Source organism: Cyanistes caeruleus, chromosome 7 (genome assembly GCF_971803275.1).
Source record: "Cyanistes caeruleus chromosome 7, bCyaCae1.hap1.1, whole genome shotgun sequence".
NCBI lineage: Eukaryota > Metazoa > Chordata > Aves > Passeriformes > Paridae > Cyanistes > Cyanistes caeruleus.
Window position 1 is genome coordinate 12,445,710 of NC_141707.1, and position 16,436 is coordinate 12,462,145.

General features: G+C 39.4%; 1 long non-coding RNA gene across 1 annotated transcript in view; it reads left to right on the forward strand.

Annotated features, from left to right (window-relative positions):
- Window positions 1-14,593, forward strand: part of LOC111931943 (uncharacterized) — a 56,835-nt gene extending 42,242 nt beyond the window's left edge. Inside the window, exons 5-6 of the long non-coding RNA XR_015289398.1 lie at window positions 11,020-11,133; window positions 12,758-14,593. This is a non-coding gene — a long non-coding RNA (uncharacterized LOC111931943). The remainder of the gene's footprint in view (window positions 1-11,019; window positions 11,134-12,757) is intronic.
- The last annotated feature ends 1,843 nt before the right edge of the window (window positions 14,594-16,436 follow it).

Consider the following 16,436-nt stretch of genomic DNA (forward strand, 5'->3'; position numbering starts at 1 on the left):
AGAAAATGTTGTTATCTGAACATATCATGTTATTTGTGAAGGTGGCAGTGGTGTCTGAGCTGTTTATAACCTCTGGCCCTCCTTCACTGTTATCCAAGGTACATCTGATTTCTTTCATTTGTGGTTTCTGCAAACAGAAATATTTGCTTCCATATCAGTTAAGATTGTGTGCCACTCACACACATCCTCCTTCTGGTGTCACTGTTCACAAATGTCCTTTGTGGAGGTTCCTCTCCTTCACAGGGTTAAGTTCTTTTAGCTGGCTTCAAATTTTTATGATTTTGAAAGTAGTGTAGGAAAGGGAAAATAATTTTGGAAATAAAAACCAAAAAAACATGAAAAAGACCAAAACTAAACAAAACAAACATTTTACCTTTCATTAAAACCTCTCAAAATCCTTAAAAAAATAATTTTCTCTTTGCTTCTGCTTTGAACTGCACAAATCCGACCCTTTTTTATTGGGACAATACACATCCAAGATCAAAAAAGACATAATTTTGCCAGATTGTTTATGGGAATAAGTTTAAGTGATCATTCTCTATGAAATTAAGGTAAAGGCTTTTGCATCTAAAACATTATAACTGAGAGTTGGTCAGGAAATGCCTCATTTTTCACAAACTGCCAGGCACAGAGAAGGAAATCACATTACTGATTAAAACCAGCAAATATAATGAGAAGCTAGTTTTCATAAAAATAATACAAGCTGTGAGAGCAGAATGAGAGAATAATATCTTTATTTGTGACTGTAGCTACACATTAAAATATGAAATATTAATAAGGACTATAATAGTTATAATATTTCATATTTTTCTAGATTTTTTTGCCACATCATTCTAGTTCAAATAAATACCAATGAGCTGCATTAAAAATAAATTTTCAATAAATGGAACAGCATGTACCTTTTTCTTTGGAATTACTTTACTTAAAAAGATTGTTACTATTTCCACATGTTCCACCTTGATTTCTGCAAATAGTGTCACTGTTAAAGTCACACTTATAATCAATAAAGATATATGAATTGGCCTAGAAAACATGAAATAGCTGATTTTACACCAAGAAGAGCAGAGCATTTTGCTGCCCAGCACATAAATACAAGGGAGTGCCAGAAAGGGGGACCTGGAAAAAGGAATCATAAACAGGCAATGGGGTTTTTTTTTGCACTCCTGCTTTTGGTGGTTTGTTCTTACTTTGCTAATAAACTCTTGGCTGAAACTCTTCACTGGTGAAAAGGCAAAGAAAGGGCCTTGAGAAATGGCTTAGTTTGATTCAAGGTGAGATTTTCCAGCAGCAGCCAGAACCTTGCACCTGCCTGAACATATCATTTCACCTCTGCACAGATTCCCACCGGGGTTCAGCCAATGAACAGCTGCAAAGGAGCAGGAATTTATTGGATGCAAGGAAAGGTTTGTGCATCAGATACAAACACCGAGTTGTAGGTACAGGAAAAGTTTTGTATATTGAGCTGCACTGTTTGACACATGCCTCTTTAAAGCAATGCAGGTAAAGAGGGGTGGCCTTCCTGGCTGCTGTGTGTGCTGCCTGTACAAAGCCCTGTGAGCTGGATTTTGCTTTAGCTACAACACCCACATCTCACTTCTGCTGCTCCTTACTGAATGGAGAACCCCACCTGAAGTGCAAAGAAGCAAAGAAGCTGTCCAAATACCAGCAAACACTTGTGCTCTGAGCTGGACCATACCTTCTCTGTCTCAAATCCAACCATGGACAAAGCAGCTTCATTGACAAAGGTGCAATATTTGACAGCACCTTGGAACACAGAATCAGAGAATTTATTTGGGTTGGAAGAGACTTGTAAGATCATTGTAAGATCATTGAGTCCAAGTGTTTACCCAGCACTGCCAAGTCCACCACTAAAGGCCACATCTACACATCTTTTAAATACCTTCAGGGATGGTGACTCACTCCACCACTTCCCTGGGCAGCCTATTCCAATGCACAGGAAGAAAAATATACATGCCATCAATTATTTATTTTGCATTTCAATTTATCTCTATCTCCTGCTATTTTATTTCTGTAACTGTGCTACCTTATTTTGTAAAGTGCTTTAGGGATTAAGTGACAGGAAAGACAAAAAGAGAAAAATATATATCTTGATTTAGAGATTTAGATTTTATAGAGAGAAATAATTATTAGCATCACCTGTTACATTGTTCCAAAATTACTTCCAGATCCCAAAGAATGAATTAGTTACAGGAAATTAGAGTCCATTAAAAACTTGTTCACAAAGTAATCAGTAACCAACAGCCGTCTTTCAATTTAAAAGCCCATCTTCCTAATGGCCAATGTTCTGCTGGCTTCAGGTTAAAAGAGCACGTGTTCCTAGTTTGTCTGTCTCAGCAGAAGATGATGGTGTATTTGCAGTAGGCTGACACTCCTCCTTATCTGCCTGCACTCCTGTACTTGGAGAAAATCACTAGCAGTTGAGATAAGCAGGTACCTGAACCCACAGGTGACAGATCGTTGCCTGTTACAAGGTGAATCATATTTCTTAAAATGCACAGCAGAGGAATTTTACCCTGTGAAAAGGGAAGCAACAGGTTTAGAGTTCTGTATCAGTCAGTGGTGGAAATCTTGGAAGTTGCACTGACTAAAACTATCACTTTAGTGTGAGTAATAGGGAATGCTCTCATGTTATTATGGGACCTTGTAAAATGAGGATCCAAATGGTCCAGTAAAATTAAATAAATTAATTTTCTTTCTTCTCTCACCTCCTTCACTCTCATCAGTTGCCTCTCAAGGGACTCACCATGTCATGATCTATGAGATGTGTGTTTGTATGTGTGTACAAACATATTTATGCAATGATATATGCATATAGACAAAGAAACCAGTTATAGACCAGCTGTGCAATGACTGGACTGCAAGATTAAGTACAAGTATGCTGCAGCAAATAAGGAAATGTTCTGCTTAACCCTTAATAAGAGGGGTAGTACTTAATGTGTTTGTGCACCCATTGTTGACACCAGTGGAATGGCAAGGCACTTACAATCATTACTTCTAGCTGTGGGATGGATAGCAAAGGTCACCACATTTGTCTCCAGGAGTCACTCTGAATTCTTCAGAAAATGATAAGAGGATGCACAGTGGTGATATCTGTTTTGATACATCAGATCTGAATATAGCACAGAATGAAGGGATATGCTGGGAATTCAGCACTCTGGACACGTGGGGAAAAAAAAGATCCCAGATCATTAAACTGTGAAAAGTTGAGCAAGAATTACAATAAAATAAAAAGCAATAAGCATATCAAAACCAATGAGTAGTAAGCATTAAAAGAAAAAAAAGGTGCTGTGAGTGACTATACTGCATCCACTGTTGAACAAGGATTAATTGTTCCCATTGCAGCTGTGAACAAGATAAAAACGAAATACTACCTTCCTTATGGATGGAGGAATAGACAATAGAGAGCCAATAAAAGGAAAATAAAAGCACACCTCTGTATAATGAATCTAAGCTCTACTGTGGCTATTTGTACTGGAGTGTTAGTGTGGGGGGAAACCCGCACTGCTGAGCTGTATATTTTATTCTCCCAATATCCTGTATTTCCTATGGCTTGGATTTGCACCAGCAGTTACAAGGTGCAGCAGAAATCTCCATTTAGCTCTATTTTCTGAGCAAACAGTGCATTTACTCCAGCTGTGCATTCAGGATTTAGCCCTTTGTATAAAGGTGAATGCTTTTTTGGCTGGGATCCCAGTGGGGTGTTTGATAACTTTGTCAGAAAAAATCAAGAGAACGTAATGACTGAACAAATAATGGGCTGTCAAGGAGACTTGAGTTACAGGAACTGAAAGATAGTCCAAAACGCTTTGCTCTTCAAGGAAACCTAGAAAAACTTTGTCTTAATTTGGCCTTCAGAACTTTGACATCAGCCTTTGCTTGTCTGCAAGCATCAACTCAAACATGGGAATTTATATGGATAGTTAGTCCTCGTGAGAGGTTCCTGGCAGGCTGCTTTCCCTCAGGTCACTTGTGTACCATGTACAAAACTACCTCAACTGCTTTTTCACCTCCATTCCTTTAAAAAAAGTCTTACAGATTGTACCAGAAAATAATTCCTCTTTAGCTTTTTTTGGAGCCAGCTGGACAAGGAATTATCCCTCTTATGGAAAATTAAAAATGCACAGAAAAGTTATATATTCAATGGAGTTTCAATATCTTTTTAGTGCCTCTCCTGAAGCACATTTCAATCAGCAAATTCATCTATACTAAAGTAAATGGATATTCTTACAGAAATAATCCATGTTTTTTTGCTTTATAGGCAGATATACTGCACAGAGGCAAATAGAATAAAGTTCAATATTCAATATATTTATCCAGCTTTCCTCTTTGAAGACCAGAAAAATTCCCTCCGAGCCCTGGAGGCCTGGCTGTCACCTTCCCTCAAGCCAGCCAGGGGAGGGGATGTTATGGGGAGGGCAGTGGGGCAGATATGCTTGCTTTTGGAGAACTGGGAATGCTCTTTTGGAGCTGCATCACCCCCTGACTTAGACACAAAGTCTCGATGCTGCTGCGATGGACAGCCAGAGGCTGATACAGTGATCACTAAAGTGATTGTTTGCCCCTCACCACAGCAATCTAACGGGGCCCAACTTTGGGCTGATGGTTGGTCCAGCTGACCTCCAGAGGTTCCTTCTGTGACTTCAGAATACTGAGTACTCTGAAAGAACTTCTGCATTCCCCAAAATCCCTGCAACTGCACGATGGCACAAAGACTCCTCCAGGGGAAGGGGAAACAGGGATTTTGCTTGCTTGTCTTCCTGCTATAGCCATCATCTCAGTCAGCCCCAGCCACTGACTCAGAGGCTGCCTTACCCAGGATATCCCACTCTATCTGCCCATTGAGGCTGTCAGAAAAGTGCAGTTTTGTTTGCCCAGAGAAAGGAGAAGACACTGGTAATCAGGGAAGGTTTGTGGCCAGCTCACTGCTCTGCAATGGTGGATCCATAGGTCCCATCTTCGAGGGTGAAATTATGAAGTGCAAGAAGAATCCTTGGGTGATGGCAACAGCACTTCCTACAGCCACAAAAATAAATAACCCACTCCAACACAAAGTTTTGTCAGTTAAAAAAGGAAACTTTTTTTACAGAATATCTTCTGAGTTTTTTTTGAGGTATTTTCAGCTCACACACCTGCTTTGAGCTTGGGAATTTAAGCTGTGTTTATTTTAAAGAGCGCTGTCAGTGCATCTTTAGATGGTTCACCTTTTCACATCAATGGGTCTCCACTATGGAAACTATATCCTCTCTTTGCATCATGATTCAACTCAGCTCAAAAAGCTGAATATGCAAAGGCATGACACAGACATGTCTCCCATTTCTCATTCAACACAATAAACAAATGGAGAACAGGAACAACGTGCGGCACAAAGATTAAGAAGTTGAATTTCTGTTCATGTCCTTTTCCATGCTACTTAAGGCAATAAATCATTTCAATTAGACATAATTAAAACAGTTTGCATTTGAAATGTGAATTAAAATTGAAATCAGTATTATTCAGTTTCCCCCTTCCACATTCATCTTAGCTATCAGGAGGATATTGCATATCTATCTACTCTTGGCATAGATTAAGTCATAATTTACTTTTTTTTTTTTAATATAATCTCTGGTTGTAATCAAGCACTGGTATATGGACTTTTATCATCAACAGCACAGTTACACAGTTCCTGCCCAGATAACTCCAGGTTTTAAATCCCTAATTGTCTTTTCTAATTTTCCCTTTTCATCTAAAATTAATTAGAGTACAGACTCTCTTGTCCTTTTGTTATTCCATTCAGCTTTCAGGGTGTTTTTGTTCTCCACCTAAACAGCAGTTTTCGAAGATTTAATACACTGGCCTCATGTCTATGAGCGTGAATTCAACAAAAAGAATGCCACAATAGATATGGGCCAAAAAATAAGTAAAGAGAAATAAAGAAATCTTTTGTAGCCTGTTATAAAAAAAGACAACATTATGATATTAGAGTGCAGAGCAGTGGACTGATTAATTAAGAAAATAAAACTGATATAATTAAACATGACTTGGATTCTGTTTATTAGCCCTTCTGTTGTCAACTAAACCTTTCAAACCCTGTAAATAAGCAAGTTGAATGACAGGTGTAATTAGTATGCAGGGGATCCAAGTTGCTTAATGTTGTAATTTTTACCTGGTTTTCACTCTTTTAGAGCATCAGAACTAATGCCTGGAATAAACACATTGATTTGGTCGTATTGTCAGTGGGTCACTAATCAGAGAAATCATTGATTAGACAGTAATCTGTCAATTAAGTCTGACATTGTCTCTGGTACCTTGGCAATGGGGGGGTTGCATTCTTTAAACTGAGACACTGACCTTGTTTTCACTGTCTGGTGAGTGAAATGAGGTTTCACAGTAAAGACAAAGCTCTTATCCTTTGTTTTATTCCCTTGTCATTTTGGTTGGGTTTTGTTTTTTTTTTTGTTTGGTTGGTTTAGTTTTTTCTGGGTGGGTTGTTTGGTTGGGTTTTTCCTCAGCTCAGGTCTGATTGTCATGTTTCTTTCTGTATTTCTCTCTTTTTAAAATGAACATATGCCATTCCTGCACATAGGTGACCTTTTGACAGGATTTTAAAGCACTTTCCCCTCCACCACTTACTGAAAGCTGATTTTTAGGATTCATTCATTCAAACGATGAAGCAAAAGTTTGCAAAATTTCATGTTGGGGGGGACCATCCTGGTTGCCTGTTGAGTTACTCAGGACATCACTCACTGGCAAGTCTGATTGTGTGTCAATATTTCAGAGCTCCTCCAGCCCATGGGCTCAGCTCATCCACTGTACCAGCAGCATCCATGGAGAAAAGGAAGCAGAAAGCGATCTTAATCTCCCTGGATAGTACTGGAATGAGTAATTCTTCCAATCTAGCAATAAGACACAATGTTAGCCTTGAAATTAGACACTTGGGCTCCAGTTCATCATTAATCAGAAAGGCACTTGAGCATGTCTATACCTTTAGGCATGTGCTTAAGTGTTTTGCTGCAGTGGGGCAGGCTAAAGTAAATGCTTAAATGATTTGTTGAGCTTGTGTTCCAGCATGTTGTTGTTAACATTTGTGTAGAGCAGCAGGAGTGCACGTTGTTTTCTACACGAGACTGAAGGCAGTTATCAGACTCTCATCTCAATGAATTAAATCAACATCACTTGGAATTAGTTCAGTTACATGAAGCTGTCAGGGCTGTCTTAAGGAAAAATCCATTGCACTCTGTGATCCAGGGGAAGTCTGTGACACCCTATCAACTCACAAGAAACAAGATTTCACTTTGTACCACAGGATGCTCATCGCCACTCATTCTCAGTGTGTATTTCAGATCTATTTCAGCTGCTTTATTTGTATCTTAGAAACAAAAATGGAAGACAGAATTAAGTAGCCAGATTTCAGAAGGCATTTACTTTTACCTTAGAACAAAGCTGTTGATAAGAGAAAATGAAAATCAAATATTGAGTACTATTTTTAATTTTCCTGTATCATAGGTTTGTATGACATATAACATTGTGGTACCTCATTATATACTGAGGCACCTCAAACCCAAAGGTAGAATATGGAGTTAAACTGGCATTTAAGGTGGAATTTCAGGGGGTTTAGTGTTTTTTCTCTCCCTTGTTCTGTCTTAAAAAGTTTTTCCATTAAAAAAAGCCTAAGAAGCTAAAAAAATACATTTGGAAAAGAAGAAAATTTTCTTCTTGTATGCAATAAATATACTCAGCTGCATAGACCAGTGCTTAACTTAAAAAATCTTCTGGTATTAGTAGAGTGAGAATTTAATAAAATAGTACTTCTCTCCTAAGAAGGTTGTAGAAACATTAATCAGGCTATGTGAAGGATATTCCCAGTTGGCTGGTTCTCAGTCTGCAGGTTTTCCCTGTGAAAAGGGAATGACTGGAAGGAGTTGGCTATTTCTGTGTAGAGCAGTTCAGCAGTGGGGGGTCCTGCCACAGGCTTTGGGCTGAGGCAGGAGATGAGGGAGTCACAGGGGGACACTGTGACCTCAGGCAGCCAAGTGTCCCCTGATTACAAAGAGAGGACTTTGTTAATAACACCCACCAGGCTATTGAGTCAATGACTTAAGACTGCTCTGGGCAGCTCACTTCTAGATGGAGATCTAAGTAGATCCACCTTGACTGTCTGATTGATTTGGCTCCTGCCACAACTGATGTACATGCTGAAGTAGGGCCGATTTTCCACACCAGAAGATAAACTAAGTCAGCACAGGATTATTGCTTGAATTCAGGGAATTTGCTCCAATTTATTAAAATACAGGGCAGAATCTTGGCATGTATTCAGTTGCTTCACTGCTCTTTGTTATTAGTGAAAGCTGTCTATACAGAACTAAATATTTGTATTCAAAAGGAACATGCATGCGTGTTCATTATTCTGAACAAAAAAAAAAAAATAATTGTCACTTTCTCTGAAAGATCCCCGCCTTTTGTTTTCCTCCTTTTCTTTTCTGTTCTCTCCCCACTTCTCCCAGCCAGAATCCTATTGAAATTGTTTACAGCGCTGACACCAGAACACTGATCTGATGGAGAGCTCTGAAGTGCTTTGGTACACATTTCTCCAGGGGGGAAAAAGCAGTATCCAACATATCGTGCTTACTTAACCTTCCTTTGAGCAGCTGTCCCTCAATGGAAAGCCATCAGATTCCTGTTCTTTTTCTTCAATGAGATGTTAGTGGCCTTCACAGCATTTCTATCTCCCACAATGAGTATCTGATAGTAGAAATGTAACACATTCAGCACTATCAATTTCAAACACAATACACAGGAGTAATAGATGTTAAAAATTGCCTTGGCCACATGGTATATTGTCAAAAAATAGATTTCTTAGAGCAAACTCTGGGTTTAAAGGAAAGGTGACATTGTTAACGAATGTCATCAGAGTGATAAAGTGATGGATGCCTGGCCATTCCTCTCCATGGGCCTTCCTAACAGAGGCTGTACGATAGAAAAGGATACTTGTCAAGGAAATCTGGATGGAAAACTAAGGTTTTATGACATTTATTGTCCTTTCCTCAGCTCCTGTCTGCTACAGTAGAATAGCTAAATATTTGAATAAGTTCATATTTTGTTTCATTTTGAAGCTGATAGTGATGAAAGGTATAAGCACAACTTGGGAAACTCCTTCTCAAATTCATTTCACCTATATTGCCCTATCTGTGCCAGTGAAATGAGGAAAAATTAAACCACATATTTAGGAGGGCTGTATTACCTTAGGCAACTGCATATAGAAAAATAAAATAGAGATGAAAAAAATCAGTTGTCCCCAGATTCATTTCTGGAAGGAAACAAAGTTTCCATGCAAAAAGACGTTTTCCAGAAACCAGTGTTTGCCATTGAGTAGTTTAAAGAAGTGATTATCTTAATGCACACCTTATATCAAATCCTGGTTACCACATAACTGATAATAATACAAAGGGGAAATTAAAACGTGTTTCATTCTGTACACTTTTATGGAAATATTTGCCTTCCTGAATAGAGCTTTGAGGACAGAATGTGACAAAAATCACCATCCATCACCCAAATAACCCCTCCTTGAGTCACCCTTCCTGTAGTAATGCTGGGACTCACCTGTACTTTTGTCTGGCTACTTTTGACCAAGGTCCCTCTTAAAAAAAGAAACCACAAAAAAAACCCCCAGTCATTCTCTTGGGTTGTGCAAGCTCCCAGAGCCCTGCTCGCAGATATCAGAATACATTGATAAGGACAGTAGCTCCACACTGTTTTTCCCTGTGCTGTGATTACATTAAAATTACAGAAGAAATGCTATTTGCAGAAATATGCAAACTAGTAACAGCTCATCTGTAATATTCACTGATAGGCAGCACTGGAAAATACCCACTTATTTTCTACATGTAGTCATCTTGATACCATTGGCTCTTCCAATTCAAGAGCCAAAATGCTTAAAATTCCAATTGACAGGTCTTTGTCATTATTATTCATTATGCTTTGTTAAAGCCATTTAATCATGTGCAGGCCCTACAAAAGATTTCTTCCTCTTTCTCTTTTAAACAAACATGCTTTTGAAGGTAAGCTTGCATAGCAAATAACTTATCCGATAGAAATAATTACAGACAGCAACAGGGAAAAAAATCTAATCTGCTGGGAATTTTTCTTTGCTTTCATTGTCCTGCAGCACCGTTTTACCAGAAAAAGCTCTGAATAATTTAGGAGCTGCTAATATGATTGCAGTGTCTTCCCATGTTCATCACAACTGCTTGAGGTCAGTGTCCTATCTGGTTATATTTGATGCTCCAGAAAAAAAGGAAGCTCTAAAACTGAAGGCAGCTTATCAACTAGAAAGGTCCCACCAGCTGGATTTTCTAGGTCACTTAAGGTGGACAGTAGGAAGCAGCAAATATTCAGAAACATGATGGATTCAGAGGTTTATTTCAGCAAAAACTCAAAATGAGAAAACTGATTGTTTTATTCCTCCTACCCATGTTTCATGGTAGCAGGCAATGACTTGTTGCTTGAGGCAATAAGTACAAGGTATTAAGGACACTGAGTTTGAAAGCCATCTTCTCCTCACTAACAAATTAGCACTGTGCAACCAGGGAGAGCTGAACTAGGACCTTTCAGATCTTTTCCTCCCTTCAAGAGAGTTTAAACTGAAAAATCACATCACCTGTGAGTTGTGGCTGTCCTTTCATGAGGGCTGCAATTATCACCAGGTGAGTGCACTCACTGCTAGCACTGGCCTGGGTTACTTCAGAGCTTCCTGGGCACATAGCAAGTTTTTTGGAGCCCCAGCTCAGGTTGGTGCCTGTGCTACTGAGCTGCATCTGTTGTGGTGTTTGGGGCAGAAATCAGGTTGTGAGGGGGTGCTGGGGTGTATTTAAAGAGGGGCAAAAAGCCTTGAGCTCTAGCTCTAGAGGGGAAGCTGAAAAAAGTAAAATAATAGTAATAATAATTTGAAAAAGCAGTGTGATCACAAAGGCTTGAGAAGAAGCTGTAGTACAGGTTTCCTCACTTTCTTTTCCTTCCCCCCAGGCTGTGGGGTCCCTGTAACACAGCAGGCAGCTGCTTCCTGAGGGAGCCACATCCCATCAGGAGAAGCCAAACCTTCACAGGAGAAAATCCTGAGGAGCAAGGAGCTGCAGAGAGGTACTGCTGGGTTCTTCCCCTCATCCCAACACCATTGCACCACTTGGGGAGGGAAACAAGATGGAAATGAGGGAGTGGGACTGAGCTTGGAAAGACAGGAATGTTTCATATCTTCTGTTTCATTTTTTTCCTATCTAGCTCTATTTTAATTGTTAATAAGTGGAACTAATTTTCTTTAAATTGAGTGTGTTTAGCCCTGATGGTAACTAATAGCTAATTTCCCTGTCGCTATTTATTCTCACGGGCTTTTGTTAATCCTGTTGTTCCTAGGGAGGCAGGAGTGAGAGATCAGCTGGAGGGGAGGTCTGGCAGCCAGCCAAGGTCAACTCACCACAGATAGAATTTGTCAATTCAAAATTGTGTCCTTCAGAGATACCTTTTCATGGTTAGGCTCTTGTTTATTGCATTCATTGTCCAGACTGACAAGTGAGAGAGGCCTGTTTTTACTATTCCTGGCTTTCCCTAGATAAGAACCAATGGATTTAATGCCACTTAGTTACAGACAAGTGAGAATGTTGGGGAAAGTTTCACAAAGTGAGTACCCTCTAACCTTCAGGATGTTTGTAGAGTAATTTTGGTTGCTTGGATCAATTATGACCAAAGAAAAGCATGGGATAAAACTTGTCCCTGCTGCTTCACGTGCTTGTGCATTCACCTGCATGCTGGGGAAAGGCTGGGAGTCCTGATGCAGAGTGAGAGCCAAGTGAATGTGATAACTTCCCTCTTAGATGTTGCAGGCCGTATGCAAACCTCTCCCTGCATCACTTAATCTAGTAATTCTGTGCACTTAATAAATCTGAAAAAATGCTGCCTGTTATAAACATGCAGAAATCAACCAAATAAAAATTAGAACATGCAACTTAATAATTCCCTCATCTGAATATTGTGCTGAGCTGTAAATGTAGTTAGAGACTGGCTAGAAGTGAATGAATGATAATTTATGTGACATGATGCGTTCAAAGACAGCAATTGGTCCTGAGTCCTGGTTGTTGGTATCTTGGAGCTGTACAAGAGGGAAATGCAAATATTCCTTGTCTTACTGGAGTTATCCCTACAGGTTGATATGTGTAATGTTGGAGATGTGAAGAAAAAAGCTTCCTTTGATATTGAGGGGATTTCTTATATGGACTTCTCTGACTACAAATTACTTAAGTGTTGGTTTTTTATTTGATAGACTGATCCAGAATGTTGTAGTAGGGACTTCAAGTCATCCAAAACACCAAGATATCTTCAAATATTAAGTAGCAATACTTCCAACACATTCTTACAGGTAAATTAATCCATACTGTGCCTAATCTTCACAGGTTTTTTGCCTTTAGGTTTTTGGGGTTTTTTTTCATGACATCTATATATCAAAAAAGGAGGTTTGAGCTGTGAATTCCAAGCCCTAGAAGGAGAGATGCAGGAGATGGGTATGGCCCTAAGAGCAAAACCTGAACCTAACAAAGACATTGCAATGCACAATTTAACACTGCCATCAAATGGCCAAACATATTTCTTGTTCTGCAATGGCATCTTAGCTGCCTGTTATAAGCACTTCTTATTGTAGACAGCCCAGTTGAGTCACACAAACTTAAAGCAAAACAACAATGGCTTTCTGTTTTCATGTTTTGATGGAATATAGGCCTGATTCTGCAGCCAGCTTTGGTGGGAGGAGGACAAGCCTTAGGAGGGGCCTTGCTGATGTCTCCAGGACAGAAGTAGTTTTACACTGGCTTATAAACACTGGGTAAGTGAGAGAGTCATTGCTGACAGATACCACAGGCCAGGTGAAACCGGCTCAATGGGGGTGATCAAGCTTCTGGTTGATGGCATTCACTGGGGAAGGGATTCCAATAAACTAATGCATTAGAAGTGCGTCTTTCTTTGTCTTTATACTTCTGTAAGTCATGCGGAATTTACATGAACTCCTTCAATTTATGCAGGTCCATATATTTCTTTTATTGCATACAATGAGCTTTAACAACCCCTCAATATTGTTGTTAATTTGAATTCACTATAAAAAGTAGTTTTTGAACTTGTGGATGATTTGATCTCATGCACTCTCCATTGTCTGTAACATTCATAATATTCTTAGTCTTAAACTAAAACTGTATTTAATATTGAAATTCCCACTTAAATTTCCAACACAGTATTTCTTGCTGCTTTAATTCAGTTCTGAAGGGTCTCTTCCTGGGCAGATGCTCTCACAATCACAATTCCTTTTTTTATCTATCCTTGGAGAATTCTTTCACACAAAATTCATATGAATATAGTGCAGATATAGACTTTCTTCACTGCATTTCTCCAGCTGCTATAGAGAAGTCTTGCCTAATCTTTGCTTTCAATATATAACTAAGGCTGAGGGAAAAAAACACCTGTTTCAGATCTGTCTGCCACATGGGTTTTATCAAAGACTTAATGGTCTATATTCAGCTAAACTGACTATTCTCATCTTTTTAAATCCAACTGTTTATGCCCAGGAAACAGGCTTAGTTATTATATGATTGTGGTTTTTTGTTTGGCTTTGGTTTTTTGTTTTGCTGGTTTTCTTTGGTCGGAGGATTGGGTGTTTGTTTTTTTTTTTTTTTTAATTGCCTATGTTCCATATTCTCTTCCATCCTCTTACCAGACTGAAAGAAGTGGACATCTGTCCAATGTTTGATGTTATCTAATGCATTGGTACTATTAGTTTTATATTTATTATTGTAGCATCTGATCTCCTAGTTGTTCTCAGTTAGTGCCCAAGCTGTGTAGGACTTGTATTCAACATCTGTTAGACATTTGTGTGTTTGGACATCTTGGTGTGGTCATGCACCATGACTGGTTTTGGTCTGAGCTCCTTTTCTCTACAGTAGCTGCTATGAGGCTGTGATTTGGATCAGTGCTGGAAACAGAGTCAGTAACACGGCTTTGGTTATTGCTGTGCAAGGTTTGCAGAGTCAAAGGCTCTTCTGCTTTTCACCCCCTCTGGCCACTGAGGAGGCTGGTGCTGCACAAGGAGCTGTGTGGGGATACACAAATAGCTGGGACAGCTGACCAAAGGGATATTCCTTATCCCATGGCAACAGCTCAGCCCATGGAGTGGGGGGAAGGAGGAGAAAGTGGGGATGCTGGGGTGACAACCTTCATCTTCCCAGGAACCATTACATTTTCTTTCAAGTACATTACGATACACACAACTTGTATTTTAAGCTATAGCTAGCTTCATGGATTTAGATCTTTCAGTGCTTGGTAGTGCTGTTCATTTCACAGATCAAAATGCCACCTTTGTAAGGTGCAAGCCTGAAAACTAATCTGTCAGTATGAGGAAACAACTGTCTTTTAGTCATTTATTCCACATAATGAGACTCCTTATTTACTGTAAGTTATGAGTGTTAGTGACTCACTATCTTCCTCTAGTTGCTTTTCAGTGCTAGTTTCACTAAAAATGTGTTTTAATTCAACTCAATACTTCTGATTTAAATAAAAAATAGAAAAATATTGCTTAAGTATCTTTTCCCTTTTCCTTTACTCTCTAATCGAAACAGAATCCACATATCATGTAGAAGTTGGTAGCAGGTCCTCAGGTTTTTAAGAAATCACATCAGCCTACTTTAGCTGCTATGTATCTTTAGCTCCTGAGGTTTCATTTTAAGTCATCACCTTGTACACTGCACTGAGCTCATGAGAAACAAAATTAATTAGCTTTGTCCATCTTTGTCCTTGTCATCTATTTATGAAAATGATGGCAGGTCCTCTGAGGAGTTGGAAAAGTGTAGATTAATATGTGAGCTGAGACTGCCCAATACATTATAGCTCTGTCTTTAAGGTCTCTCTACTCCTGATTTACAATAATAAAACAAACCAAAAGTCATAGGAAAGTCTTCCTAATATTCCATAAAGGAGTGGTTAACTGGTTTTATCTCTATGATTTATATCCTGATGTGGGAGTAACCTTTCTCTGCACATCCAGAATTTCTCCTCTGCCTGGACCATAGTGCCCTTTGTTCAAAGAGTGAGGTTCAGGTAATTCATTTTTACTTTGCACTCTTCCAGCTACTGACAAGTGAAATGATCTTCAGGAATAATTACAATGAATAGTCCTGTCTCACTCATAATAGGTAAAAAATGCAGTGTCTTTAAAGCTACAATAGGCAAATCCCATAAACATATAAATGTCTCTGAAAGTCTGCTATATAGAAGTCAAAGGGGCTGGGAAAGCTCAGTGCAATGCTGGCATTGGCTTATTCACACAGAGGGAAGGGGACCAGATCCTCAGCTGATTCAGGGCAGCCTAACTCCATGAAAATTAATAGTGCTGCTCCCCTCTTGTGTTAGCCAAGCATCTTTTATTTCCCCTTCTGCTTGGCATACTTAAGTCTTACTTCTTCCCAAGCTATGGATGTGAGAAAAGAGACACTCTCCTTGCCCTGAAGGAGTGGAGCCCTCCCTGAGGACTTCAGTGCCTTTCAGCAGCTGGACCTTCAAACCCAAACACCGCAGCACCTGAGCCCCGACTCAGCACACAGGGGGCTCATTTGTTGATAATGCTGCTTCATTGATTTAGTGGTGTTACAGGAGCTGAATTAGGCCCATTATGCCCTACTCAAGTGACAGAAGAAACTGCAGCTATAACTCAGATTTCCCTGAGCCATTCTAACTACTTAACTGGCTTGGCTTCCAGACACTTCCTGCTCTGCCAGGGCATTGGGAGTCGAGCAGCACATAAAGGTGCAAGGCTATTTTCTCCATAAATGAGAACTACAGCTTGGATCTATATGGGGAGTACATATTACATATCCAAGCATAGAGAAACATAACAGAGCACCCATGAGAGCAGAGAATGGCTTCAGAAAACAATCTATAAATCTCCGGTGTTATCTTTCTGACAGCCTCCTAATCTCTGCAGGTTGTTGTTAAGAGCTGCATTAAACTAGCCTGTCATTGATCCCAGCTCTCACTGCTTCTCCAGGAGATGCACTTCCTGTGATCAATTAGGAAAAGAGACAACAGCTTCTTAAAAGCATCTTTACAACAGGACCCTGCAATAACATATCTTCCCAAAATGTGTATCTCTGACATTTACATCATACTTTGTCAAACTGTGGCCAGCGTCTGCACCAACAACATTATTCAGTCTTCTGAAATGAGTAAAAAGCTTAGGTTCCTCATGTTGAATCATCATTTTTTGCCTCCAACTTCACCCCAAGTAAAAACAGTTGTGTTTAAAAAGTGCTCACAATTTCTTTTCATTTAATGAATTTTGAGTCAGATTAGCTCTGGATAGTAACTACCTTACTCTCAATGACTTAGGGGATAACAGTCTGTGAGCCTGTCTCCTT